The 27,965-nt window shown below is 39.0% G+C and overlaps 1 non-coding gene across 1 annotated transcript; it reads right to left on the bottom strand.

Annotated features, from left to right (window-relative positions):
- Window positions 1-19,462: 19,462 nt before the first annotated feature.
- On the bottom strand, window positions 19,463-19,565 carry LOC123847209 (U6 spliceosomal RNA). Its single transcript, XR_006791460.1, has one exon. It is a non-coding gene; the product is annotated as a U6 spliceosomal RNA (small nuclear RNA).
- Window positions 19,566-27,965: the final 8,400 nt, after the last annotated feature.

The raw sequence follows: 27,965 nt of genomic DNA on the forward strand, positions 1-27,965 counted from the left end.
GGAATGTTCTGAATATGTCTGTGAAGTCCATTTGGTCCAGTGTGTCATTTAAAGTCTTTATTTCCTTGTTGATCTTTTGCTTAGACGATCTGTCCATTTCAGTGAGGGGGGTGTTAAAGTCCCCCACTATTATTGTATTGTTGTTGATGTGTTTCTTTGCTTTTGTTATTAATTGCCTTATATAATTGGCTGCTCCCATGTTAGGGGCATAGATACTTACAATTGTTAGATCTTCTTGTTGGATAGATCCTTTAAGTAGGATATAGTGTCCTTCCTCATCTCTTATTACAGTCTTTGGTTTAAAATGTAACTGTCTGATATAAGGATTGCCACCCCAGCTTTCTTTTGGTGTCCATTAGCATGGTAAATGGTTTTCCACCCCCTCACTTTTAATCTGGGGGTGTCTTTGGGTCTAAAATGAGTCTCTTGCAGACAGCATACTGATGGGTCTTGTTTTTTAATCCATTCTGATAGCCTGTGTCTTTTGATTGGGGCATTTGGCCCATTTACATTCATGGTAACTATTGAAAGATAGGAATTTAGTGCCATTGTATTGCCTGTAAGGTGACTGTTACCATATATTGTCTGTGTTCCTTTGTGGTCTATGTTGCTTTTAGACTCTCTCTTTGCTTAGAGGACCCCTTTCAAGAGTTCCTGTAGGGCTTGTTTTGTGTTTGCAAATTCCTTTAGTTTTTGTTTGTCCTGGAAGCTTTTTATCTCTCCTTCAATTTTCAATGACAGCCTAGCTGGATAGAGTATTCTTGGCTGCATATTTTTCTCATTTAGTGCTCTGAATATATCCTGCCAGTCCTTTCTGGCCTGCCAGGTCTGTGGATAGGTCTGTTGCCAATCTAATGTTTCTACCCTTGTAGGTTACATATCTCTTCTCCCGAGCTGCTTTCAGGATTTTCTCTTTGTCTATGAGACTCCTAAGTTTTACTATTAGATGTCGGGGTGTTGACCTATTTTTATTGATTTTGAGAGGGGTTCTCTGTGCTTCCTGGATTTTGATGCCTGTTTCCTTCCCCAAATTAGGGAAGTTCTCTGCTATAATTTGCTCCATTATACCTTCTGCCCCTCTCTCTCTTTCTTCTTCTTCTGGGATCCCAATTATTCTAATGTTGTTTCGTCTTATGGTATCGCTTATCTCTCAAATTCTGCCCTCGTGATCCAGTAGTTATTTATCTCTCTTTTTCTCAGCTTCTTTATTTTCCATCATTTTGTCTTCTATATTACTGATTCTCTCTTCTGCCTCATTTATTCTAGCAGTTAGTGCCCCCATTTTTGATTGCACCTCATTAATAGCCTTTTTGATTTCTACTTGGTTGGATTTTAGTTCTTTTACTTCTCCAGAAAGGGTTTCTCTAATAACTTCCATATTTTTTTCAAGCCCAGCTAGTATCTTTAAAGTGATGATTCTGAACTCTAGACCTGACATCGTACTAATGTCCGTATTGAGTAGGTCCCTGGCAGTCGGTACTACCTCTTGTTCTTTTTGTTGAGGTGATTTTTTCTGTCTTGTCATTTTGTGCAGAGGACAATAGATTAATGAGAGAACAAAATGCTAGCAGAGTAACAATGTCCCTAGAAAATATACTCTAAACAAATCAGAAAAGACCTGAAGCAGTGGAAAAGAAATGGGAAGAGAAAAAAGAAAAAGAAAAAAAAGAAAAAGATAAAGATAAAAACAAAAACAAACAAAAAAAACAACAACAACAGCAAAAAACCAGAATGTGATCAAATATGATCAGGCTGGTATATAGATCAGTGCCACACCCTAGATTTTCGGTGTATTTTGGTCTGTTAGAAGAAAGTGCCTCCCATAATTTTAAAGAAAGAAAAACATATATGTACAAAAATAAGGGTTGATATGATGAAGGGATGCAATATGACTGTAAAGATGGAAATTATAAAAAATTTTATAAGGGGAATTGATAAGAAGTTGTTTGAAAAAAGAAAGAAGAGGATTTTAAAAAAGAAAAAAAAAGGGAGAGAATGTGATCAGGCAGGGGAATAGAAAACACCATATACTAGAGATTTAGGGTATATTTTAATCTGTTAGAAGAAACTATCTCAAAATTTTAAAGAGAAAACAACTTATATATATAAGCCAAAAATACGGGTAACTACTATGAAGGGATAGAATATGACTCTAAAAATGAAAAATAAAAATGTTTTTTTTAAAAAAAGGGATTGATAAGATGTTGGTTGAAAAAGGGAAAAAGAAAAATTCAAATAAAAAAAAGAAAAAAAAAGAAAAAAAGACAGTTAAAAAAAATTAACTTTGAAAGACTAAAGAATCATGGTAAAAAAGCCATGAATTCTATGTGCAGTATTCCCCTAGCGCTGGAGTTCTGCCGTTCTCATTGATCGGTAAACTTGGTCTTGGCTGGCTGTTCTCGCTGATCTTCTGGGGAGGGGCCTGTTGCCGTGGTTTCCAAAGATCTCTGCCGGAGGCGGAATTGCCCCGCCCTTGCCCCCTCCCGGCTAAGTAATCTGCTCGGGTTTGCTCTCCGGGGCTTTTGTTCCCTGCGAGCTTTCCGTACAGCTTTGGAGGTGGAGGGTGAAAATGGCGGCCTCCCAATCTCCGCCCCGGAGGAGCCGAGAACTCGGGGCCCCGCTTCTCAGTGAGCCCCCAGAGAAAAGCCGTCAGTCACTCCCGTCTCCCTGGTTTCCGGCCGCACTCCGTGCTCACCTGGCCTGTGACCGCGCGTTTCTATCTCTGGACCCGACCCCGGGTGGAGTCTCCAAACCCAGCAGATCCCTGCGGTGCACTCCCACGCAGCTCCTCCCGGGGGGAGGAAGGTGAGTCTCTCCGGATCTGCCGCTTGTTGGGTCCCTGCTGGAGGAGCAGTGGCCCGACTGTGCTGCGGATCACGGTTTATGGCAACCCCGAGCTGAGAGCCCGCGCCTGGGCTCTGCCTCTTCAGCCGGCTTCCCTGCTCCGATACCTGGGAGCTCTGCCACACTCAGGCACCCCTGGTCTTTCTGTGACCCCGAGGGTCCTGAGACCACACTGTCCCGGAGGGTTCCACCCCCTGCTTAGCCACCAGAGTGATGTCCCTCAGCGGAGCCGACTTCTAAAAGTTCTGATTTTGTGCTCCGCGGCTCTATCACTTGCCAGAAGCGGCTGACGGAGGCCCCTCCCCTGCCGTCTATCCTCCCGAATATCGCCTCGGATTCACTTCTCCGCACGTCCTACCTTCCAGAAAGTGGTCGCTTTTCTGATGAGAGAGTTGTTGCTCTTCTTTTCTTCGATCTCCTGTTGAGTTTGTAGGTGTTCAGAATGGTTTGATCCCTATCCAGCTGAATTCCTGAGAGGAGACGAAATCCAGTTCTCCTACTCCTCTGCCATCTTGCTCTGCCCCCCCCCCAACTTTTAAACACATAAAAATATGAAGTAATTCCTTATGTACTTAAATCTACATATGTTATATTCTTTTTGGATATATTATTTCTATCACTGCTTATATTGTTAAACAAATTCCTATGAAAAAGGAAATATGGCAGCACCTATTTAATATAATTGTGAATTTAAAGTGGCTGTGTTCATTGGGAACCTTATTTTATTCACTAAAGAAAAAAGGAACACAGCCCATCCATTATTGGGTTCTATGGGAGGAGAGGCGTATTCATCAGCCAACATAGAGATATGGGGCCAGCATTTCTCTGAAAGTCTGACAGAGAGGGAATATTAACCCAAATACCTTTAAGCACATATTAAACTACCCAAAATGACATTCATGTATTTGCTCAGTTTTTTCGAATGAGGAGCCCGAGCACAGATTATCTGGGCGCTTTGCTCTAAGTCTCATAGAGCTGAAATTAAGGTGTTGACCAGGGTGCAATATCTTCTGCCACCTCTGTGGAGGATATTGGCAGAATGCAACTCCTTGCAACTGTAGGACTGAGACTTCAGCTCCTGGGAGCTGCTGTCCCCACAGACAGTTAAAAAACAGGGCTTCTTGCTTTCACCCATGTGCCCAGGAGGAGAGCCTTCTGAGTAGGTCAGACCAGCCCAGAATAATCTCCTTTTGATCAGTGCAAAATTAGCTGCTTATGGACCTTAGTTGCATCTGTAGAATCCTTTACCTTTGCTATGTAACCTAATCACAAGAATGATGCCCGTCCTGTTAAGGGGTCCTTCCAACATTCAGTTGGGAGAGGACTATGCAGGGTGCAGACAGCACTAGAACTCTCCTACAGACTAATTAGCCATATACCAAAAGGCAAGTCTGTAATCCTTTACCTTATGTCTTTACATTATTACACATGAGTGATTGACAGAACTCACATGTGGTCGAGGCAGCTTGCCTTGTCCAGATGTGCTGTCTTCTGTCCAGATGCTCTGCTAGACAGTTGGCCTGGCTTTGACCTTCCTGTCATCTCACCACTGCCCAGAATTTCTTAATTGCCAGTCCTGCCTTACCTCTCTGTACCTCTTGTCTAGGGACCCCCCCCTTCTAGCCATCTCTTCTGCTCCTCTGCCACAGTGAAGCCCCAGAGTTACGTTTGTGGTAGGTGGTGTTTATGGCCAATTAAAACAAAAAATCCCAAACCTATTCTTTTTTTCCCTACCTCCACTATAAAGCCTGGAAAAGCACATAGTTTCCTTCTGAATTACCTGGGCAGTTAGAACTGGCCGTGTGATACAATTCTGTTCAATGAGATTTAAAAGAGTCTGATAAAAGCTTCTGGAAAAGAATATTCTCTCTGTGAGAAGCAGAAGAGCTCCCACCCACTGCATACCCACTCCTGGCATTCTGCCTCTGGGTTCAGTTCTGATGCTGTAAATCTCTGTAAACAACGGGGGAACCTGGGGTGAAAAGCACGCAGACCTTTAGCAAACAAGCACAGAAAAGCATCTGGATGGAAAGGGACCAGGTCCTTGTTACCGCTGGACAGCCAGACACAAGCCCAGGACTTACACAAGGCTCCTGCTTGGAGCATCCAGCCTTCATAGGGGAGGTTTAGGTTCCTTCAACATAAAGGGGACACCTACTATGTTGCTTTCAGTTTTAGCAAACTTGTCTCTCTTTCACTGCACAGAAAATTACCCCAAAAAGCTGGGTTGGAGGGCAGGAGGTGCCAGTGCAGTGTGACATGTTCCTGGGAACCTCCTTGCTTCCCATCTGCAAGCCTGCCCTGACTCCACTCCACAAAACTGTGTCAGAAGTCTTCTCCTTTTGAGGATGTTATGTTTCCATCCAAACTGGCTTACACCATCTCTGTCAGTGTATGTCTGAACCTTTAAATTCCTTCCCTGGGAATTGTGGGTTTCATATGACCCATGGCATGTGATTATATACCTATTGATTTTCCCCATGATTTATGATAATTAATGAAGCTATTTTCTGGTTACAGTACAAGAATTTTTTTCTGGCAATATAACTTAATGACAAATGTCAAATTTTCAAAGTAATTGCCTGACAAAGATAAGCATTTATTAAATTATGCTCAATATTTTCCAAGGCTGACATTTAATTGACTAAGAAAACACAAATCATGCCTGCAAGTAGACTGTTTTCTAAAATGAGTATTCACATTGCCATCAACTTACGTGGAATGACAGTAGACAGTATAAACCAAACATTAAAGTATAAACATACTTACCAACCATGTAATTACTAGTATGGGTGAGTATTTTGAACATTATCTGATCAAGACAGGAAGAAACTAGTCCAAATATCTAAGAAAAAATGAGAGAATTGCCTTGTGATTTTAAATGGAGAGGATTGATCCATTAAGTTATCAAGAACATGACAATTCCAATAATAGGAAAGGAGGATCAAGAAAGGGCTGAGCTTGTTCTGATTACAAGGAAAGTAGGGTATGGAATCACCATACGTTAATCTGAAAACCTGCACTTATTTTTTTCCTTCAAAATTTTTTTTCCAAATACTTTAGACGTCCTCTTTGGAAGTATATATAAAAGATTGGTCTTGAACCACCATCTTTGGAGGGAATACTTCTTTGAAGTATTTTGGCTTATTCTAGGAATGTATAAGTCTGTCTTTGATACTGAAGAAAGTTACATGTTAAAACTCTCCAGAGGACGATTATATAAACAACTGAGGTTGTAAGTAACATTCCATCAGCATTATAAAATGTAATAATGCTGGAACTCTTAATTTCTGTTTGAACAATGACCTTAAAGTTGTCAGTAACTTCTCAGCTATGTGAGGAACCCCCACCTCCTGCATACGCAAACAGCAAAAACATTTTTTAGAAGTTAAGTTTTAAAATAATTAAAAGAACATATATGTGGCTCATATTTACTTCTCTTTAAAGCACAACTATTAAGAAAGTTTTCTGAATGCTAAATATTAGGCAGTTTTGTTTGGAGTGGACTTAGAAAAGAGGGAGGTAGTAAGAGAGCAATGCATTTGGGCTGGAGCCCAGATACACAGTTAGTCTTGTGGGCTCCAGACTGAGAGGCCAGCAAACAATGCCTAGATGCTTGGCCATGGACAAGTTCCTAAACATCTATAAATCTCAGTTACTTTATGTGAGACACATAAGAATGATAATAATTTCTGTTTCATAATGCCGTTACAATGACGAGGAGAGCTATGGGGCTTAGCACCATGCCTGCTACGTGCATACAATCATGACTGAGAGCACTCCTCATGCCTGCATCATCCCACTGAAAGTTCATAGCAACCCTGTGAAAGAGCTTTTGTTTAAATACACTTTCTTTGGTGAAAAAATATGTTTTCCCAAAAGAGCTATAGGTACACTTCAGACAGTTTATCATCTAGAATATGCTCTGGTTGTACTTTCCTATATGATGTTATATCAGTTGATTCTATGATCTATAAAATCCTTTTAAGATACAGTAAATCTGTATTTAGTATACAGGCTCATCTGGGCGACTCTATTCCTCATGTCTGTCATCCTCTTCTGGGACTGCCAGGCCACCCTGAACGTGTAATTCCCCTGGCAAAGTACAAGAGAGACAGCACCATGACCTAAGGCCTTTGCAAGCTTATGAACACATCAGGCCTTCTGACAGTGTATTGGCTTAAGTTCATGGCCAATCCCAGAGTCAAGGGACAAAGAGGAGTTGTCTGCATGTGGCCCAAGGGATGGGGAATGGATATATCTAATCAGTAATGTGATCGACACAGTTGTATTGTGAATGTACATCAAATTCTCCAAGGGAATTGCCCTCGTATGTATAATACTGGGTGTCTGAGGGACTCAAGCATTGTGTTAATGCCATTGTAATGGTACTTCTTGTCCCTATGTCAAGAGAGAAGCAACGGCATCATTTCCATGGGAGTTCTTTAGGGCTCACGTGACCATGTGGATCTTAAAGACTTTATCTTTCTGAATCATTATAACCATGTAGTAATCCTAATTTCCTGTTGCATGGGTGAAGAAACCGAGACTTGTTTGTGTGCTCACTGTTGGCAAGCGATGTCGTCCGAGCTGAGGCCCAGGAACTATGACTCCATGGCTCGTGTCCTCTCTCTGCACCACTCCTCTGCTCCGTGAAGGCCCGCTCACTTGACTTTTCACATAGCTTTCTATAGGTCCTCAAATTTCAGCCTCCATAATTGTTTCAGCTTTGCTTTTTGTTTTGTTTTTAAAGGGAATATGGGCAGATTTACAATATATGTATTCATCGAACAAATATTTATTGTAAGTCTATTATGTGACAGGCATTGTTTGACTTGCTGAGGATATGGCAGCAAACAAGAAAACAAAAATCCTCTGTGTGAGGATTCCAGCGAGGAAGGCAAATTACATGAAAATAAGTGAATAAACAAAACTAGCTTTATGTTGATTTAATTATTTATAAGTATACTATATATTATTGAGTATGCAAACACATATGTTTTTATAATGTGTGTATATGAATGTGTGTTCAAAAGAGGGAGAGACACAGAGACAGAGAGAGAAAAGTTCTATAGAAAATTAATGAGGATAGTCCCAGGAGTGCTACTTTACATGGTCCATGTGTCAGGAAAACACACACTGAGGATGGGACACGAGTGTAAACCTGAGTGGTAATGAGGATTCATACCTGGGCGAGCTTTCCAGGTGCAGGAAATGGGACGGAGAAAGGCCTGAGCTGGAAATCACTACTTACGTTGGAGCAGGTGTTCTCAAAGTGGGCTCCCTGAACAAGCAGGGTCACCATCATCAGGGAACCCACTGGGCAGGAAAATTTGGGGCTTCTACTTCAAGCCTACTAAATCAGAAACTGGAATTGTGGCCTAGGGGATCCTGATGTTACTGAATGATTGAGGAGTGCTGTGTTTGAAGAAGAATGAGTAGGAAGCTTTAAGCAATGAGCCTGGGCTACATAAGGGAGGGCTTTGTAAGAGTCTCTTAGGGATTGAACTCTACAGACCATGTGTATTTTCCCCACATAGGATATATTCTATCCACATAGAGATAACACGTGCACGTTCATAATGGCTGCACACATTGTCTCTTTCTACACCTATATTTGGTATACAAAATGAAACATGTTAGCAAGGACTATTTGCATACGTTGCATGTAAGTTATGCCTGCTGAATTTATCATAAATGCTGATTACAAAAATTCACTATAAAGGGGTGAGTTGCAAGGAAAATACTGGCTTTGTTCCCTGATGGTAGCATTAAAAAGAGTTAACATGCAATATAAAAACTTATGTTATGGAACAAACTGACCATAGACAGATATTTGTGTATTCAGCCTAAGAAAGGAAATCACATTCTTAGATCTGGCAAGGGATTTATGTAGTTTAATAAGCACATTAAACCGATTGAATGAGCACATAAGCCCTGGAGACCTTAGCTTGCAATCAATAATTTTAATTGGAACTTAAATAAATCACCCAATGCAAAGACAACCACATCCCTTATATGGTCACTATGGCTGGCTGCTTTCAGAAGCAGCTATGTTTTCCTCAGTTTCAAAACCAGAGCTAGGACCCTAGAATTTTATCATGCAAGTTTATTTCCTAAAGGATGCCAACAGTAAGAATCTCCAGGGAAAGAGAGTCAAAGAACACAGAAGCCACCCTGATAGTGTTAGTGAGAAATAATTGATTCAAGTTACATGACAATGGAAATGATTTAGGGGGTTTTACTGGTTCTGAACCAAGTGCCAGAGAGTACCGGAAAGGTAACGTAGCAGCTCTTCAAATCATGTCTCAAGTTCTGGATGCTTATATGATGCATTCTTGCAAGAATATAGATGTGCCATTCTGCAAGAGAAGTCATGTCCATTAACAACATGCTCATGATCCTCTCTTGGAGCAACCTAATCTGCTTCTTTCCAAATAAGTCTCCAGCCTCAGCCTTCTTTTCTACCCTCAGTTGGTATGTGTTTACATAATCCATATCTACACTGGCTTGCTCAAATTTATTCTGTAAAATAAACCTCCTATGGGCATATTTACAAGGAAATGTATTTAATGCAAATAACCAATATTTTGGAAGAGGCATGACCTTATCTCTCTAGTAACAAGGTAACACTAACTTAACTGCTATAGTAAGACTGGGTAATTCTTTTTCAGTAATGACCAAAAAAGAGAACAAAAACACCTCTTCCAATTCATGGAAAGGGAGTAGAAACCAGTTTTGATCAATAGACCAGTACAACACATTATTTTTAAGATTTGTACAGAAAGACATTACATTCTGTATCATTTTGTTGTAAACGTGTTCCTTAGGCAGTGGTTGCTCTACATTTTTACTTTCCCTGTTAACCTGATAAAATGGGCCAAAGACTTTAACGGACACCTCACCAAAGAAGATATACTGATGGCAAATGAACATATGAAAACATGCGCCACATCAGATACCACTACACACCTATGAGAATGGCCAAAATCTGGAACACTGACAACAAATGCTGGTGGGGATTTGGAGCTCAGCAATTGATGGGGGAATGCAAAAGGGTACAGTCACTCCTGAAGACTGTTTCTTACAGAACTAAACATGCTCTTACCATACAGTACAGCAATCACACGCCTTGCTGTAGACTCCCAGGGGCTGAAAACTTGTATCCATACAAAAACCTGCCACAGATGTTTATGGAAGCTTTATTCATAATGGCTAAAACCTGAAAACAACCAAGATGTCCTTCAATAGGTGTTGGATTGATAAACTGTGTTACATCCAGACAATGGAATATTATTCAGTGCTAAAAGGAAAAGAGCCATCAAGCCATGAAAAGACAGGGAGAAACCTTAAATGTGTATTACTAAGTGAAAGAAGCCAATCTGAGAAGGCCATATATGGTGGAATTCCAAGTATGTGACATTCTGGAAAGTCCAAACCATGGAGACGGTAAAAAGATCAGTGCTTGTTAGGAGTGAGGGGTGGGGTGCAGATGAATAGGCAGAGCACAGAAGATGTTTAGGGCAGTTTAAATACTCTATATAATACTATAATGATGGTTATACATTTATCCCAAACCACAGAATGCACTACATCAAGAGTGAACGCTAAGTCAACTATGGACTTCGGGTGATCATGATGTGTCACTGTAGATTCATTCTTGGTAATTAATGTACCACTCTGTTGAGTGATGTTAATAATGGGGAACACTATGCATGTTTTAGGGCAAGGGGTCATATGGAAAAATCTCTGTAATTCCCTCTCAACTTTGTTGTAAACCTGAAACTACTCTAAAAAAATTCTTAAAAAAAAAAAACCCAAAAATAAATCTTTGTACTTTGTTTTCAGAAAGCAATCAAAATTGAAATTTAAAAAGTAGTATCATATATAATAACATCCAATTATGAAATACATTGAGATGTATGTCAAAAATATAAAACTTATAAAATGAAGACAGTAAAGATGACATAGAGAAATGATTAGGAAATAGAACCCCTTTTCCATGCACTGGAGAAGTCAGTATTATTAAGACATCAGTTCTTTCCAAATTCATCTAAAATTCAATTCAATACCAATAAAAATTCCAACATACATATTGGTAGAGTTTTAAAAGTGATCTTAAATTTTATATAGAAATGCAAAGACATAGAGTAGTCAATCCAACAGATAAAAAGAAAGAAAAGTTGGAGGACTTACAAGACCTGATTTCCAGACTTACTATAAGGCCACAGTAATCAAGATGATGTAATATTGGTGTAAATATGGGCAAACAGATTAATGGAACAGAAATAGATGCACATATGGGCAACTCAACTTCAACAAAGTGAAAAGGCAATTCAGTGAAGAAAGGATCATCTTTTCAACAGAGGTGCGGAACAATTGTATATCTCTATGTAAAAAAATAAACTTCAAGCCATATTTCACACAGTACAGAAATTAATGAAAAAAATGGTACATGAAGCTGAATATGAAGCAACCAAGGGTGAACAAAGATGTTTTCAGAAATGGTACATTAAAAAAAAAATGATAAATTTTACTTTCTTCAGTGAATGAAAAGACAATCCACAGTCTGGGAAAATATTTTTTTCAAATCATAGATCTGATAGAAATCACATATCCAGGATAATGGAGAATACTTCAAACTCAAAAATAAGAAAACAAGTAAAAAAATGGAAAAAGATTTTGAGTAGACACTCTATCAAAGAAGATGTATGGATGGCATATAGGAACAAGTTCAACATTGTTAGTTATTAGAAAATGCAAATTAAGCCCATGCTTTATACCTCTTCACACTTACTAAGAAGTGAAAGAAAAAAAAAAGAAAAGAAAAAAATAGAAAAGAAAGGCAGGGAAAGAAGCAAGACAGACCCACTACAGCATGTTCCGAAGAGGTGAGGGAGAGGACCTTCAGTCACTACTATGGAATTAAAATGTCAGAACTGCTTTGGATAACGGTTGGGCAGTTACTTCAAGAGTCAAACATGCATGTGCCATATGATACAGCCATTCCACCCCTAAATCTTTACCCCAGAGAAATGAAATCACGTGCTCCTACGTAGGCTTGGATGTTCATGGCCGCTTTAACTGGAAACAACCCCAGTGCTCGTCAACAGTGCTGGTTAAACACACAGTGGAATAGTACTCATCAGTTCACCAGAATGCACCTGGATGGTGGCAACAATGTGGATTGATCTAAAAATCCTTATGCTGAGTGAAAGAAGCCAGAAAAAACATACTGTATGATTCTCTTTACATGAAAGTATAGAAAATGCACATTAATCTGTAGTGACAGAAAGCAGATCGATGGCCAGCTAGGGATGAGGGTGAAGGGAGGGAGGGAGAGGTCATAGGGAAGAAACTTCCGGAAGATCACTGTGAGTATACTCATTATCTCAATTGTGGTGATGACTTTACAAGTGTATACTTAAGGCCAAAGTGTCAAATTGTACATTTAAATAGTATAGTTTATTGAATATCAACTACACCTGAATAAAGTTGTTAAACTTTTATAATAAAGAGAGTAAGTCAGAGGAATGAAGCCCCTTTTATAAACTCATCCTAAGATTTGTTCTTCAATTATTGGAGTTTAGCAAGATGGCATGAGAGAATATAACCAAATATAAACCCTTACTCTCTTACTTATTTACAAAAAGTTTCCTGGCACAGTCTATACAATCCCTACTCACTTGAGCTGATGTTTTAACATATTAATTAACATTAATTTGCATACATTATATTGTTTTCAACTCAATGCTCTCTCCTAATAAACTATCAGATTTTCTTTATATTTATTTTTTCATGGATAAAATTGAACACTGTCATATCGTATTTGAGTATAATCTTTCCCTTGTGAACATCACATTATTTGTTATTTATTTGTTATAAATAATTTAAAATAATTATTTTAATATGTGCTCTTGCCTAAGCACTTTGAAAATTAGTCCTCTGAAGACTTCTGTTTTATGTGTTTCTCCCTTGTGTGTTGGATATATATTATTCTATAGTATTATGAGTTAAAAGGGAAATATGCAGTTAACCCATATGCGTTCTTATGAAACACAGGCACTGGGAGATACGTTTGACTCGTGTGCTTCTGGGATGGGGGTAGAGACCTGCCATGAACACTTCTAGTTCCCATCCATTTCCTCAAAGTCCTAGGGATGGTTCAGGCTGTCATGTACAGACACTTATTAATACACAGAGTTACTGTGGCTTGATGGCATGAAAGCTTGTTCCTCACTCCTCTTTGCTCTGTTCTGGTTCATCAGACTCTCTTCTGGCTTCTGTCAGCTGGGAAGGACCCACACTGGGGTGAAGGTCCTGCCTTCTCTCTCCTCTGCCTACAAAACAAGAGGTCAAGGTAGCTTCTAGTGCAAGTTTCCTTCTAATTCAAGGTGGAAAAGTAAAAAGTCCCATTCTGGTTTCCCATCTTACCTGTGTCCTCCAAAGCAGTGTTTATCAGAAAAAAAAAAAAAAAAAAAACCCTCATTTTTCAGTTCTCTATAAACTGGACATTTATATTCACATCTAACTTTAGTTCTTTGTACTTATACTTTTATTTGTAGCAATCTCAAAGGGAGATGAGAAAGTCTTAAAAGTTTCACAAGTTTTGGTAAATCAGATATACTCTTTATTATGGACAAATGGTGACCCACCTGAATTAAGGGAAAAAAACGTGTATTTTTTTTGTGTCTTCCACTGTGCTGTATGTTGAACATGTGCTGGATTTTACCGTATCAACTGTACTGTGCTGAGAAATATGTTTTTTAGGACCCCCTTCTAAGTATTGTTCCAGGTAAGAATGAGCCAAAGGAGGACTCGTATGGGATTTTGGGAAGACCTTCATGGTCAGGCTGGGAGGGCTGACACAGATATGTCTGTGCAGGCTCAACTCCATCCACATCCACCTCTTATTCTCCAGCGGCTGGTCCTGCTAGGCCGGCTCCCAGGCTGTGGACCTGCAGAGATGGGGAAGCAATCTCTGCACAGAGCCAGTAGCCTTCCACAGCCCTCTCCAAGCCTCCCCATCACAATCCCACCTCTGCAGCTATAAGTGCACGGCTCCCAGATTTTCCTGCAAACATCAGCTGTGTCTGCCCGAACCAGTAGGTTCATGCTGGTTAGCGCCATCCCTGATGCTCTAACTCCCCCTTCTAGACCTTTACTCAGCCAGCTTCATCCACAGGTTTTTAAAATCTAAGCCCTATTTAAAATTTCTTATCTCGCATTGCAGGTGTCAGTTACTACATGCAGATACTAAGACACTGTTTTGAAACAGCAACAATTATCTCCTTGTTTACAAATTTGAGATTTTGGACAGATTTCATTGGAACAGCTCAACTTTGCTCCACAAACTATCTGGGCCCTTAATCAGAATATCTCAAATATGTAGGGCCAGGAATAGTTGGGGCCTAGTCTGTTGGGCACCTGTCTCCTCTCATGGAATCTCAGGTCCCGCAAGGTGGTGTCTCTCACTGCTCATTGGATCTCCAGGAGTGATTTTTCCAAGTAAGAGAAAATGGAAGTCACCAGTCTCTTGAGGCCTGGACCCCAAAGCTAGAATAGCATCACTGCTGCCCTGTTCTAGGGTCCAAAGCAGTTCATAGCAGACCCACATTCAGGAAGAGCGACTTAAATCCAAACTCTCATGGAAAGCAGTGTCTAAGAATTTGTCGCCATTTTTAATCTGTCACATCTCATGGTTCTGCCTCAACAGAGTTTACAAAAAGAATCAAATCAACTTTCCATAGAATAGGGAACCCAGCTTGAGAAGTGTGTAAAATGAGTGCCTGGCAATGTGCTGTCCACGTTTACAAATGTTCATTTCATGATAGTCATTGAAATTACACAGCAGTATTTTTTAGAGGTGACAGTATTTGGGGTCAAGCACGTTAACTTGTTCCCAGCCACATAAATCTCGGAAGAGCTGGCACTCAAGGCTGGTCCTGTCAGGCAGCAGAACTCCTTTACAATCAGTCCTTCAGCAGAGACGTTCCATTGTATCTGCAGCTCAGCAGCGCACCATTTCCCAAATAACCAGCAGGCTTCATCCTTCCTCGAGGAGGAGGACATTTGTATGTATGGAAGGAGTCCTCTGAAAATAAATGCATGGCATTTTCTCTGCCTGCAGAAGACTAGGCAGAGGTCATTTCCTCTCAGTCTCAGACACAGGTTTCCCTGCCTTTGGGGCATGCAGGTGCCTCCAAGCTGTGAGGGCCTACTGCCTCCCTGCTCCCTTTCCATTCCCAGGAGACAGGTGGCTTCCCATGTGAGCAAACTCAGGGTCTGTGGGGAGGTCGTCCACAAGGTCACTCAAGATGAAGTTCAATGGATTTGATAACTTGCCCCTATCATTTGGTCATAAACAACTATATTAACCTTCTAAGCTTCCCTGGTTAAGAGGAAGAACATGACAAAACTAACTTGATAGCGTTATTGTAGTATTAATTTTTATCAGATAAGATTTGCTTTGAGTGTGAGAGCAGAGAGATGGGTTCCCTGACCTTTCCTCAATGAATCACTAGCAAGGGGGGATCCATTACCATGATTGACTGACTCTAATCTCTAGAATGAATATTGGGAAAGACAGCTACCAGGGCTGCTCTACTCTACATCATGGTACTGAGCCTCAAGTGAGGTGCCCACACATTATAGGGTCTTTAATCAAAGTCTGCAGTGTCATTAAGCGATAGTAGTATAGAAATATATCCACAATGTCACTGGAACTGAGATCAAGACAATAAAATTTACTCTCTGTATCGAAGGGATGCATTGAATCAGATGGATCTCATTTCTGTAGAATTTTACAACTTTGGCTGGTTAAAATCTATTCCAGTCTTGAGATAGAGAATGTTTCAGCTAATTATTTATTTGTGTCATGCACGGTGGTTGTTGAATGCTCTTTTAAAATTCTCTATTTAGGGCGCCTGGATGGCTCAGGTAGTTAAGCGTCTGCCTTTGGCTCAGGTCATGATCCCAGGGTCCTGGGATTGAGCCCCACATCGGGCTCCTGGCTCAGCGGGGAGTCTGCTTCTCCCTCTCCCTCTGCCTCTCCCACTGCTCATGCTGTCTCTCTCTCTGTATCTCTGTGTCTCAAATGAATAAATAAAATCTTTAAAAAAAATAAAATAAAATTCTCTATTTAAATTCAATGTAGTTAACATATACTGTATTATTAGTTTCAAGGGTAGAATTCAGTGATTCATCAGATGCATATAACACCCAGTGCTCATTACATCAAGTGATCTTCTTAATGTCCATCACCCAGTTACCCCATCCGCCCACCAACCTCCCCTCCAGCCACCCTCAGTTTGTTTCCAGAGTTTAGCATCTCTTATGGTTTGCATCCCTCTCTTTTTTCATCTTATTTTATTTTTCCTTCCCTTCCCCTATGTTCATCTGTTCTGTTTCTTAAATTCCACATATGAGTAAAATCATATACTGTTTGTCTTTATGGCAAGCATAATATCTTCTAGTTCCATCCTCATCCTTACAAATGGCAGATTACATACTTTTTGATGGCTGAGTAATATTCCATTGTACATATATTACTTCTTCTTTATCCATTCATCTGTCAATGGACATCTGGGCTCTTTCCATAGTTTTGCTATTGTGTACATTGCTGCTATAAACATTGGGGTGCATGTGCCCATTCGAATCACTGTGTTTGTATCATTGGGCTAAATCTCTCACAGTGCCATTGCTGGGTTATTGGGTAGCTCCATTTTTAACTTTTTGAGGAACCTCCAGACTGTTTTCCAGAGTAACTGTACCAGCTTGCATTCCCAGCAACAGTGTAAGAGGGTTCCCCTTGCTCTGAATCCTCGCCAACATCTGTCATTTCCTGACTTGTTAAATTTAGCCATTCTGGCTGGTGTGAGGTCATATTTCATTGTGCTTTTGATTTGTATTTCCCTGATGCTCTGTAATGTGGAGCACTTTTTCATGTGTCTATTGGCCATTTGGATGTCTTATTTGGAGAAGTGTCTATTCATGTCTTCTGCCCATTTCTTGACTGGATTTTTTTTTTTGGATGTTGAGTTTGATAAGTTCTTTATAGATTTTGGATACTAACCCTTTATCTGATAAGACATTTGCAAACATCTCCCATTCTGTAGGTTGGTTGCCTTTTAGTTTTGTTAACCGTTTCCTTTGCTTTGCAGAAGCTTTTTATCTTGATGAAGTCCCAATAGTTCATTTTTGCCTTTGTTTCCCTTGCCTTTGGAGATTTGTCTAGGAAGAAGTTGCTGCAGCTGAGGTCAAAGAGGTTGCTGCCTGTGTTCTCCTCGAGGATTCTGATGGATTCTTGTCTCACATTTAGGTCTTTCATCCATTTGGAGTCTATTTTTGTGTATGGTGTAAGAAAATGGTCCAGTTTCATTCTTGTGCATGTGGCCATCCAATTTTCCCAGCACAATTTGTTGAAGAGACTCTTTTTTCTATTGGATGTTCTTTCCTGCTTTGTCGAAGATTAGTTGACTGTAGAGTTGAGGGTCCATTTCTGAATTCTCTGTTCTTATTCCATTGATCTATGTGTCTGTTTTTGTGCCAGTACCATACTGTCTTGATGATTACAGTTTTGTAATACAGCTTGAAGTCTGGAATTGTGATGCCCCCAGGTTTGGTTTTCTTTTTCAACATTCCTTTGGCTATTTGGGGTCTTTTCTGGTTCCATACAAATTTTAGGATTGTTTGTTTCAGCTCTGTAAAAAATGTTCATGGTATTTTGATAGGGATTGCATTGAATGTATAGATTGTTTTGGGTAGTGTAGACATTTTAACAATATTTATTCTTCCAATCCATGAGCATGGAACATTTTTCCATTTCTTTGTGTCTTCCTCAATTTCTTTCATAAGTGTTCTATAGTTTTCAGAGTACAGATCCTTTACCTCATTGGTTAGGTTTATTCCTAGGTATCTTATGGTTTTTGGTGCAATTATAAATAGGATCAATTCCTTGATTTTTCCTTCTTCTGCCTCATTGTTAGTCTATAGAAATGCAACTGACTTCTGTGCATTGATTTTATATCCTGTGGCTTTGCTGAATTGCTGTATGAGTTCTAGCAATTTTCAGGTGGAGTCTTTTGTTTTCTACATAGAGTATCATGTTATCTGCAAAGACGAAAGGTTGACTTCTTCTTTGCCTGTTTAGATGTCTTTTATTTCTTTTTCTTGTCTGATTGCTGAGGCTAGGACTTCCAGTACTATGTTGAACAACGGCGGTGATAGTGGACATCCCTATCATGTTCCTGACCTTAGGGGAAAAGCTCTCAGTTTTCCCCGCTTGAGGATTATATTTACAGTGGGTTTTTGTATATGATTTTTATGATATTGAGGTATATTCCCTTTATCCCTACACAGCAGATAGTTTTTATCAAGAAAGGAGGCTGTATTTTGTCAAATGCTTTTTCTGCATCTATTGAGAGAATCATAGGGTTCTTGTCCTTTTTTTTATTGTGGTGTATCACATTGATTGATTTGTGGATGTTGAACCACACTTGCAGCCCAGGAATAAATCCCATTTGGTTGTGGTCAATACTCCTTTTAATGCACTGTTGGATCCTATTAACTAGTATCTTGGTGAGAATTTTTCCATCCATGTTCATCAGGGATATTACAAGGTCTGTAATTCTTTTTAGTAAGGTCTTTGGTTTGGGGATCAAGGTAATGCTGGCTTCCTAGAAAGAGTTCAGAAGTTTTCCTTTCATTTCTATTTTTTGAAACAGTTTCAACAGAATAGGTATTAATTCTTTAAATGTTTGGTAGAATTCCACTGGGAGGTCATCTGGCCCTGGATTCTTATTTGTTGGGAGATTTTTGATTACCGATTCAATTTCTTTGCTGGTTATAAATTTGTTCAGGTTTTCTATTTCTTCCTGTTCCAGTTTTGTAGTTTATATGTTTCTAGGAATGCATCCATTTCTTCGAGATTGCCTAATTTGTTGGCATATAATTGCTCATAATATTCTCTTAAAATTGTTTATAGTTTTTTGGTATTGGTTGTGATCTCTCCTCTTTCATTTATGATTTTATTTTTTTGGGTTCTTTCTCTTTTTGATAAGTCTGGTTAGGGGTTTATCAATCTTATTAATTCTTTCAAGAATTTAATTTCAGCTGTTAGTTTCATTGATATGTTCTACTATTTTTTTTTATTCCTATATCATTGATTTCTGCTCTAATCTTTATTATTTCTCTTCTCTTGCTGGATTTAGGCTTTATTTGCTGTTCTTTCTCCAGCTCCTTTTGGTGTAAAGTTAGGTTGTGTATTTGAGACTTTTCTTATTTCTTGAGGAAGGCCTGTATTGCTGTATACTTGCCTCTTCAGACCACCTTTGCTGATCACAAAGATTTTGAACTATTGTGTTTCATTTTCATTTGTTTCCATGTATTTTTTTAATTCTTCTTTAGTTTTCTGGTGGACCCATTCATTCTTTAATAGGATGCTCTTTAACCTCCATGTATTTGTGGTCCTTCCGATTTGTTTCTTGTGGTTGACTTCAAGTTTTAAAACATTGTGGCCTCAAAGTATGTGTGGTATAATCTGTCTTTTTGTACTGGTTGAGACCTGATTTGTGACCCAGTATGTCATCTATTCTGGAGAAAGTTCCATGTGCATTCAAAAAATATGGAATGCTTCATGAATTTGCATGTCATCCTTGATTAAGATGCTAATCTTCCCTGTATTGTTCCAATTTTAGTAAATGTGCTGCCGAAGTGAGCACTGTTGAATGCTTTTTAACTGTTTGATTTTCTGAAATACTTTATCTAAGTATTAAGAGACAATCTTGTCTACTCTTTGTTTTAAACCCCCTTTTTGTTCATCTTTGTTTTGTCAAATAATAGTTTAATTCAAAGCAAACAGCCATAGAAGAGCAAATTGCTATTATTTTTCCTTCCCTTGGATTCTTCATTGAATTAAATTATAATTGTGGCTAATTTTCAAGTGTTTGCCCTGGTGTTTGACCTTCAGTAACTATAAAGCAGATGCTGAAATATTAAATCATGTGTAAAAACAGCTTATAGAAATTACAGAGAAATTTCTGCCAAATGATACATTTGGAATTGGAGACTTTGGAGCTTTCCTGTTGGCACTGGAGTTGAAGTCCTGACAGGAAGATGTCATCTGACCTTGGCCTTTCTTTTCCATATTCTGGAATCAATTCTGTTATGACATCATTACTAGTGCAGCAAAAACTGCTAAGCTTTTGTGTGAGCTCTGTATACTACATGCCAGAGTTATTTCATATGATTGATAGTTGGACTTTAGTGAAGAAAGATTTTATTTCATTGTTTTCTTAATTTTATCATCATGAAACAAATACATGCTTCCATATCACAAAAGAGTCAATACCAAGTACGAAAGTTTTTTGTTTTTTTTTTTAAGATTTTATTTATTTATTTGAGAGAGAATGAGAGAGAGAAAGCACATGAGAGGGGGGAGGGTCAGAGGGAGAAGCAGACTCCCCGCCGAGCAGGGAGCCCAATGCGGGACTCGATCCCGGGACTCCAGGATCATGACCTGAGCCGAAGGCAGTGGCTTAACCAACTGAACCACCCAGGCGCCCCGGCCAAGTACGGAAGTTTTAAGACAGGTTGGTTTTAGTATATTATTAATGAAGCCAAAGAACCTCCTAAATCCCTATACTTTTAGCAAGTTTGCTTCACCTGGAGAAAGTGAGGTCCATAAGCTCTTATGACTTGTTCCTCGACATTGGCCAGTTCTCTCATTGGCCATAAGGGAGTTCAGAGTATGAGAATTTGCTAGCACATACCATTAGTCTTGGACCCACAGGAATCAATGGGTGCTTAGGACAAACAATATATAAATAAATGTTTTGCTAATTTTTATATTTGCATGTGTTGCCTCAATAGATGATATTAGGAAAATGGCAACATATAGGTGATTCTGTAGGTTAGAAGGTAGGTTCATAGTTTAACAACTTGAGTCATAAATATACAGTATCATTAACTTCTCTTATTAGCAGTGAGAAGTGCTGTATAAAATATAGTCTGAACAACAATGTGTTTTAAGTCTAAGTGACTGGTTTTATATTTTCATTAATTAATACTGAATCATTGCTTAAAGGGATATTCATAGTTCTGATTTTATGTTATCTTTCCTTGATCAGAGAAGGAAGTTGTATATGTTTTGTTTCCTATTTTCTATGGAGAAAAAAAGACCTTTTTAAAAAGAAGATTCCATAACCCCTTACTAGCTGCATGGGAAAAAATCTTAATCACCTTCAATCTCAATATAGTTGAATAACTATAAATTGGAGATGACAGTATATTCCTCTAGAGTTTATTGGTGAATAAAATGAAATATGACCAAAGATAAAGTGCTTAGAACAGTTTCTGGAACAAAGTAGTAATAATTATTAAATTATTAAAGTAATAACAATCATCCTTTTTGTTATGTTATGCATTATCTTATTTGAAGATTTTCAGGAGAGCTACCACTGGTTTCTGTACCATATGCAGAAATTCTCCTCCTGAGCCATCTGTGTCTTTTTATCACAAGGCCTGTGAACTGTGTAATGATGACATTTGCCTGAGAACCAGAACTCTTAAAGCCAGGTTGATGTCCCAACCCCCACCCCTCAAACATATTTGTACAAATCAAGACAGGCTAGACTGTTTCGCAGTAGCAAAGACATCAACATTTCAGGGGTTTCACGAGACAGGAGTTTAGATCTTGCTCCCACAAAGAACACTGTAGACCCTACAGAAGCTGGAAGCCATAAGCTGTGAGCCAACAGTCAAGCTGCACTGATGTCATTGTTGTCTTTCACAGTGGAGCTAACTCACTATATCCCCACCAATTACTATCATCTCTTCCCAACGTCAGATTCAGTGGCATAATGTTGGTAGCTTGAAATCAGGAGTCATTTACTCCTCAGAAATGTTACTAGAGTTGTGTTTTCTTGTTTCAGAAAGCTGGTTGCTGAACATTTAACAGCACACTTTATATTAATAAGCACTTTTATGAGCTTCCTTGCAAAGTAAGAACATGGAAATTCCCACACTGGCTTCTGAGTGCTTCCAGCTAGAATTTAAATGATTCAAAATAAGTAGAGAAAGTTATGGAGGTACTGTTTAAGATGGGTGAATAGGGAAGGCCTTTCTTCAAAGAACAAAATTTAAGTAAGGAGGCAATCCAAGTGCCCAAAGGGAAAGCGGAAATACAAAAACTCTGAAGTATGTTTGAGAAATAGTGGGGATGCAGCACGGTTGGAGAATTATATGAAGAGTGGTCAGAGATGAAGTCAGAGAGGTAGCCAAGAGTCTGTTCTTGTAGGGCTTTGTGTGCCTACGTAAGAAATCTGGACCTTATTCTAAGTGAAATGAAGATCCATCGAACAGTGTTGAGAAGGGCAACGACATTATGTGACTGCAGATTTTAACCACCAGTTATAGCTGTCCTTTTAAAGACTGTTGTCCCTGTTTCTGGATTAAGCAATGGCAGGATGGTAAGTATGATTTCCTGAGCTGCAAACACTAGAGGAAGAGCAGGGTTTGGAGGGCACAAGTGCAGGATATTCGCAAGCTCAGTTCTTTGTGCCTGTCAGACCAGGATCTGAGTGTTGTGCAGAAATAGGAAACTATAAGATATGTTGATATACTTTATTCATATATGTTGACCTACTTTAGTTTGAGCAATACACTGTGATGAGAATAGAAAATAGAAAGATGTTGAACATTTGTGTGAGGGGCAAGATTTGGATGCAGTATATTTAAGACAATTTCCTACAGTGACCTTCACAGAAAAGGAAAAAGATTGAAACAAATAAGCTTGGAAACTCAGTGGCTCTGAGGCCATTCAATCAGGATAATAGACTATTTCAGATATGTCCTTGAATAAGTACGCAGAATGATCACTCTGTGAAAGAATGCATCCACGCCTGAGGTTTGGTCTCTGACTAGTACGCTTTCTTAGATTCTCCTCGAAGAATATTTTCTCTGATTTAAAATTTTTTTCTTCCAGGTGCCATCACTTATTCATCCCATTTATCTGATTTTTATTTATGAAATTCTTTTAAAACCTGGTCCAGGGACCATTTTTTTTTTAATTCAGTGCATTAGTGGGCAAAATATGGACAGTTCCTGTTCACACCAAAACAGTATTCTATTAGTGCTTCTCTTCCATCAAATCATTAGGCATTTTTGATGCTTTTGTAATTACACAACTTACTGGACTGTTATAAATTGCTACTTGCCCAGACACTTCTGGGGATATTCTCAAGGTTTGTTTTAATTTGTTATGTTTGAATATGATGGACAGATCCAAGATTATTATCTATAGTTATTCATTTTAATTGAATATAATTTTGAATGATTATTTTAGTTTTAAGTTTCCAAACACTGACGTTATCATTCTCTTTGTGGTGAAGGAGGGTAACGCATCCCTTCCCTTGCCCATAGCAGGGCCTCTATCTGTGTGCAGATGGAGCTCAGAACCCAACATGGCCATCTTCCTGAAGGGCCACAGCCCTCGAGAGTGTTTTCTGTGGTGGGGAAGCTTGTGCAGCCGAGGATAGGGGATGTTGTTGGAGGCTTGTGTTCATCTTTCCGTTTTGCTCTTCATTCTTGTTTTTTGATTCAAATACTGTCTTTTCTCTCTATGAGTCTTTGTTTTGCAGTACAAATTAAAAAGAATAATGGATTTTTTTTTTAGTAAATGTTAACATAATCGAAGTAATAAGCTGATATTAATTCATTAATTCTAAGCAACTTTAATGCTATATTATTTCTGAACTCAACCCTATGAAGTGATTAGTATTACTGTTACTATACTGTAAATACAATAATGCAGGCATAAAATTAAATTTGTTATAGATCACACAGGTAGTATATTGAGGAGTCCTCATTTGAACCCAAGAAATTTGATGCTGAAACTCCTTTATTAGCCATCAGCATTCACTGTTTGTTTTACTCTGGGAAAGAATGCATCCACGCCTGAGATTTGGTCTCTGACTAGTACGCTTTCTTAGATTCTCCTCAAAGAATATTTTCTCTGATTTAAAATTTTTTTCTTCCAGGTGCCATCACTTATTCATCCCATTTTTTTTTTAAAGATTTTATTTATTTATTTGAGAGAGAGAGAATGAGAGACAGAGAGCATGAGAGGGAGGAGGGTCAGACGGAGAAGCAGACTCCCTGCCGAGCAGGGAGCCCGATGTGGGACTCGATCCCAGGATTCCAGGATCATGACCTGAGACGAAGGCAGTCACTTAACCAACTGAGCCACCCAGGTGCCCCTTATTCATCCCATTTATCTGAATTTTATATATGAAATTCTACCTGTGGAACACAAATGTTCAACATCTTTCTATTTTCTATTCTCATCACAGTGTATTGCTCAAACTAAAGTAGGTCAACATATATGAATAAAATATATCAACATATCTTATAGTTTCCTATTTCTGCACAACACTCAGATCCTGGTCTGACAGGCACAAAGAACTGAGCTTGCGAATATCCTGCACTTGTGCCCTGGGATGTGCTGGGATGCACATCAGACACAGGTAGAAAATCAAATAAGTGTCATATGTTATGAAGAAATCTGACAACACATAAAAACTAATAAGTCATGTTTTCTGAAGCTTCCTACTCCACCAACTGCCACACCAGCATTTAGGCAGAAGAGTATATTTCCTGACTTCAAAATCAGTAAAATAGCCAATTCCTCCTTTAAAGTAACTCTTCTTACTCTTCTTGAATTTCAGTAACATCTCCAAACCACTCATTCCTCTACTTTGCCCCTGATGGGCTTTACTCACTCCATAAAATTCATGCTGTTCTTTTACACTCTCACTATCTTGCTTTAGTTTGAGAAAAACAATAGCAAGGGGACGCCTGGGTGGCTCAGTCGGTTCAGCTCTGCCTTTGGCTCAGGTCATGATCTCAGGGTCCTGGGATCCATTTTGTACAAATTGTGAGACTTTTTTGCCTGTGGACATCCAATAGTTCCAGCATAGTTTGTTGAATAGACTAACTTTCCTTCATTAAGGTGCTTTTGCACATTTGTCAAAAATCAGTTGGGCATATTTATATGGGTCTATTTCTGGGTTCCACTGCTCTTTGGACTTATCCTGTGCTAAAACACATAGTCTTGATTAATAAAGCATTATAGTTAGTCTTGAAATTCGATAGACTAATTTTCCTTATTTATTCTTCTTTTTCAACTACCATACAACCCAGCAATTATATTCCTTGGCATTTGTCCCCAGGAAGTAAAGATTTATGTTCACACAAAAGCCTGTCCATGAATGTTTACAGCAGTTTTATAAATAATAGTCAAAATGTGGAATCAACCCTGTCCTTCAACACTAAGCTAACTGCAGTGGACAACATCTCAGCAAGTCAAAGTAAACAAAATGAACCACTAATGGCAAAAACTAGAAGAACTTTCTGAGAATTATACTAAATGAAAAAGCCAATCACTAAAGATCATTTTGTGCATTACTCCCCTTATACAACATTCTTAAAATAGCCAAATTATACAAGTGGAGAAGAGGTTAGTGGTTGTCAGGGTTTAAGGAGGGTCTGAGTGGAACAGACAAGGGGGCTTAGCTGTGAGAGGACAGAATGAGGAACCCTTGCAGTGATGAAAATACTCTTTATCTTGACAGTAGCCATGTCAGTATCCTGCTCGCTATAGTTACTGCAGTACTGCAAGGTATTAGTACTACGAGAGAAATGGGGTATAGTACACGAGATGTTTCTTTTCGTTTTCTTAAAGTGGCATGTGAATCTACAATTGCCTTGAAATAAAAAGTTTAATTAAACAAAATGTGCTGATGCAAAGCAAACAAGGGAGTGGAGAGACCTGAAATGTAGAATGTGAATAGAGAATGGGTAGTTACAAGATACAAGATACAAAAGGAAAAGAGTTTCAAGAAATGAGGAATGACCGGGAGTGCCTCAGTGCAAAATCAGTGAAGAGAGGGGCCATTTCTTCTATGTCATGCTTTGTATTACGATTAGGTATCCTTGTAAGGAAAATAATGTTCTCCCCCAGGTACTCAATAACATAGTTTCAAGTAAATGGAAAAAAAAAATCAAAACCAAAACCTTTTCTAAGCCGTGTTGGTACCCAAGATATGTTAATGTGAGGAATAGGTATCCTGTTATCAATTTTCCTTATACATAGATTTCTTTGGAGCATCAGTTAATCTGCAGGTTAAATTTTATACCATAAGCTCAGTCAGTACACAAAACACTGATGTGGTGAACCCATGTCTACCACACAGTTGACCACCTGGAGTCTAGATTTAGAAGAGGATTCACAGCTTTGTGACAAACGGGGCATGGATTACACACCAGCTCATTGTGACTCAGGAAATGCCGTCAAATGTGATAATGAACACGGCAGTTGTCTGTGATGACTGAAGAGAGCAAGATGAATACATATGGCCTGATGTATTATTTTACTCTTTTTCATCTTGTATAATCCTAGTCATTTTATAGCAGTTTGTAGCTTATAGTCTTAGCATTATAACTACTGCATAATTTAATTAAAATAACTAGGTCATCTCATTTAACCATCATTACTTTGACATTTTCTAAACTCCTAGTCCTTTGGAATTATCTCCATTTTACAGGTCATTAGATATGGGTCCATTTTAGAAGTTTCAAAAATCATTACTTTTAGATTCTCTCTTTAATAATATGTCTGAAGCTCAAACCTTTTAGCTTTCAAATATTTTCCTTCTTTAAGATAGTCTAACATAAATCTATTAAGTTTGGGTCTAAGGAATATTTATTTCTATGAACGTTGAAGTAAAAAAATCCAATAAAAAAAAGAGTCTCAGTATATCCCCACATCCAAATAAATGGTTAGAAACGGACTTCAGTGAGGCTCACCAATTGATCATATCTGCACTTGCATGCCCCAGTGGTGCTCACTCCCTCCTGATTTTATTATTCCTACTTAAAAATCAATAGACAAGATCTTCAGAAAATATTAACTCCACGATGTGACTGTGGGAAGGAGTGCAGATCTCATTAAAAGCAGTAACCTTAACATAGTTCAGATTCCCTTTCCTTAAATTCAGCCCTGAGTGCTTTCCTTTAGTAAGCAGATAAACAATCCAGCTATCCTTCCTCCAATGCATAGCGATGGAGTCCCCGGCACGGGACTAATAGGAAGCCTGTACCGCAGGACCTCATGTGGATACTTGCAATTTTTATACAGGAAGCTGAAGAGTATGAAATGTTGCAAGTTGGTAGTAAAGGCAAAATCTCACCCAGCTCACGCTTTTCATATGGAAACAAGTTAGAGTTCACTCATGTCTACCATGTTGCAAAGTGATTTATTGTTCCGTCTGTTGGCTTCAAACAGTCAGCCAGAGAACCCACCACTGCACCTGGATCCAAGGGATGGAGCACCCTGCTGCACCTTGAAGCACCCAGGACCAGGGGCTCATCCACTTCCTGGTAATATTAATCCCAGCTCGGTCTGACATTGGTTGCACTGTCCCTGAGTTACTGCTTACTGAAGGATGTGTAGAGCCATTCATTCATGTTTTCTTCTTTATTTTTCATTCTTAGCATCAGTTCTGTGACTTTGTTGTATCCACATATCCCCTCCTGGGCTCCTCATCCTCGCAGCTGAACACAGACACACAGCATTCCATGACTTGTCTCATTTTAAGTTCATGACCACATGAGCAGTTGTAATTATGTCCAGAGGTGACACACTGTATTTATCTGTTCACTCTTTCCTTTCCCAGATGACTATCTCAAACTGATTCCTGATACCGTCTCAACCACAGTTCCCTAATCTTCATTTTAACTGGTGTCCTTGCTAATCATTGAGAAAATTATAGCAACAGAGAACTTTTACAGTCATCACCACATCCACCACCTACCAGCATCTATGTCCATAACTTCTGCTTCCCTGTTCCCATAAATCATGTGTGCCTGTATGTGCACGAGTATGTTACTTCCAACACCAGTTTTGGCCTTTGTACTGCTGTGCTATTCCCACTAATACTTCTCTCCTCTCTTCCTGTTATTCCCACTAATTAACTCTCTTCTTTACTGCATTATTACCATTGGTACACAACAATACTCCTATTTCTTCCATTAACAAAAAGGCGTACTTGAAATTATGATCA

Source organism: Mirounga angustirostris, unplaced genomic scaffold (genome assembly GCF_029215605.1).
Source record: "Mirounga angustirostris isolate CCGP_5_RB_7025 unplaced genomic scaffold, mMirAng1.0.hap1 SCAF_6, whole genome shotgun sequence".
NCBI lineage: Eukaryota > Metazoa > Chordata > Mammalia > Carnivora > Phocidae > Mirounga > Mirounga angustirostris.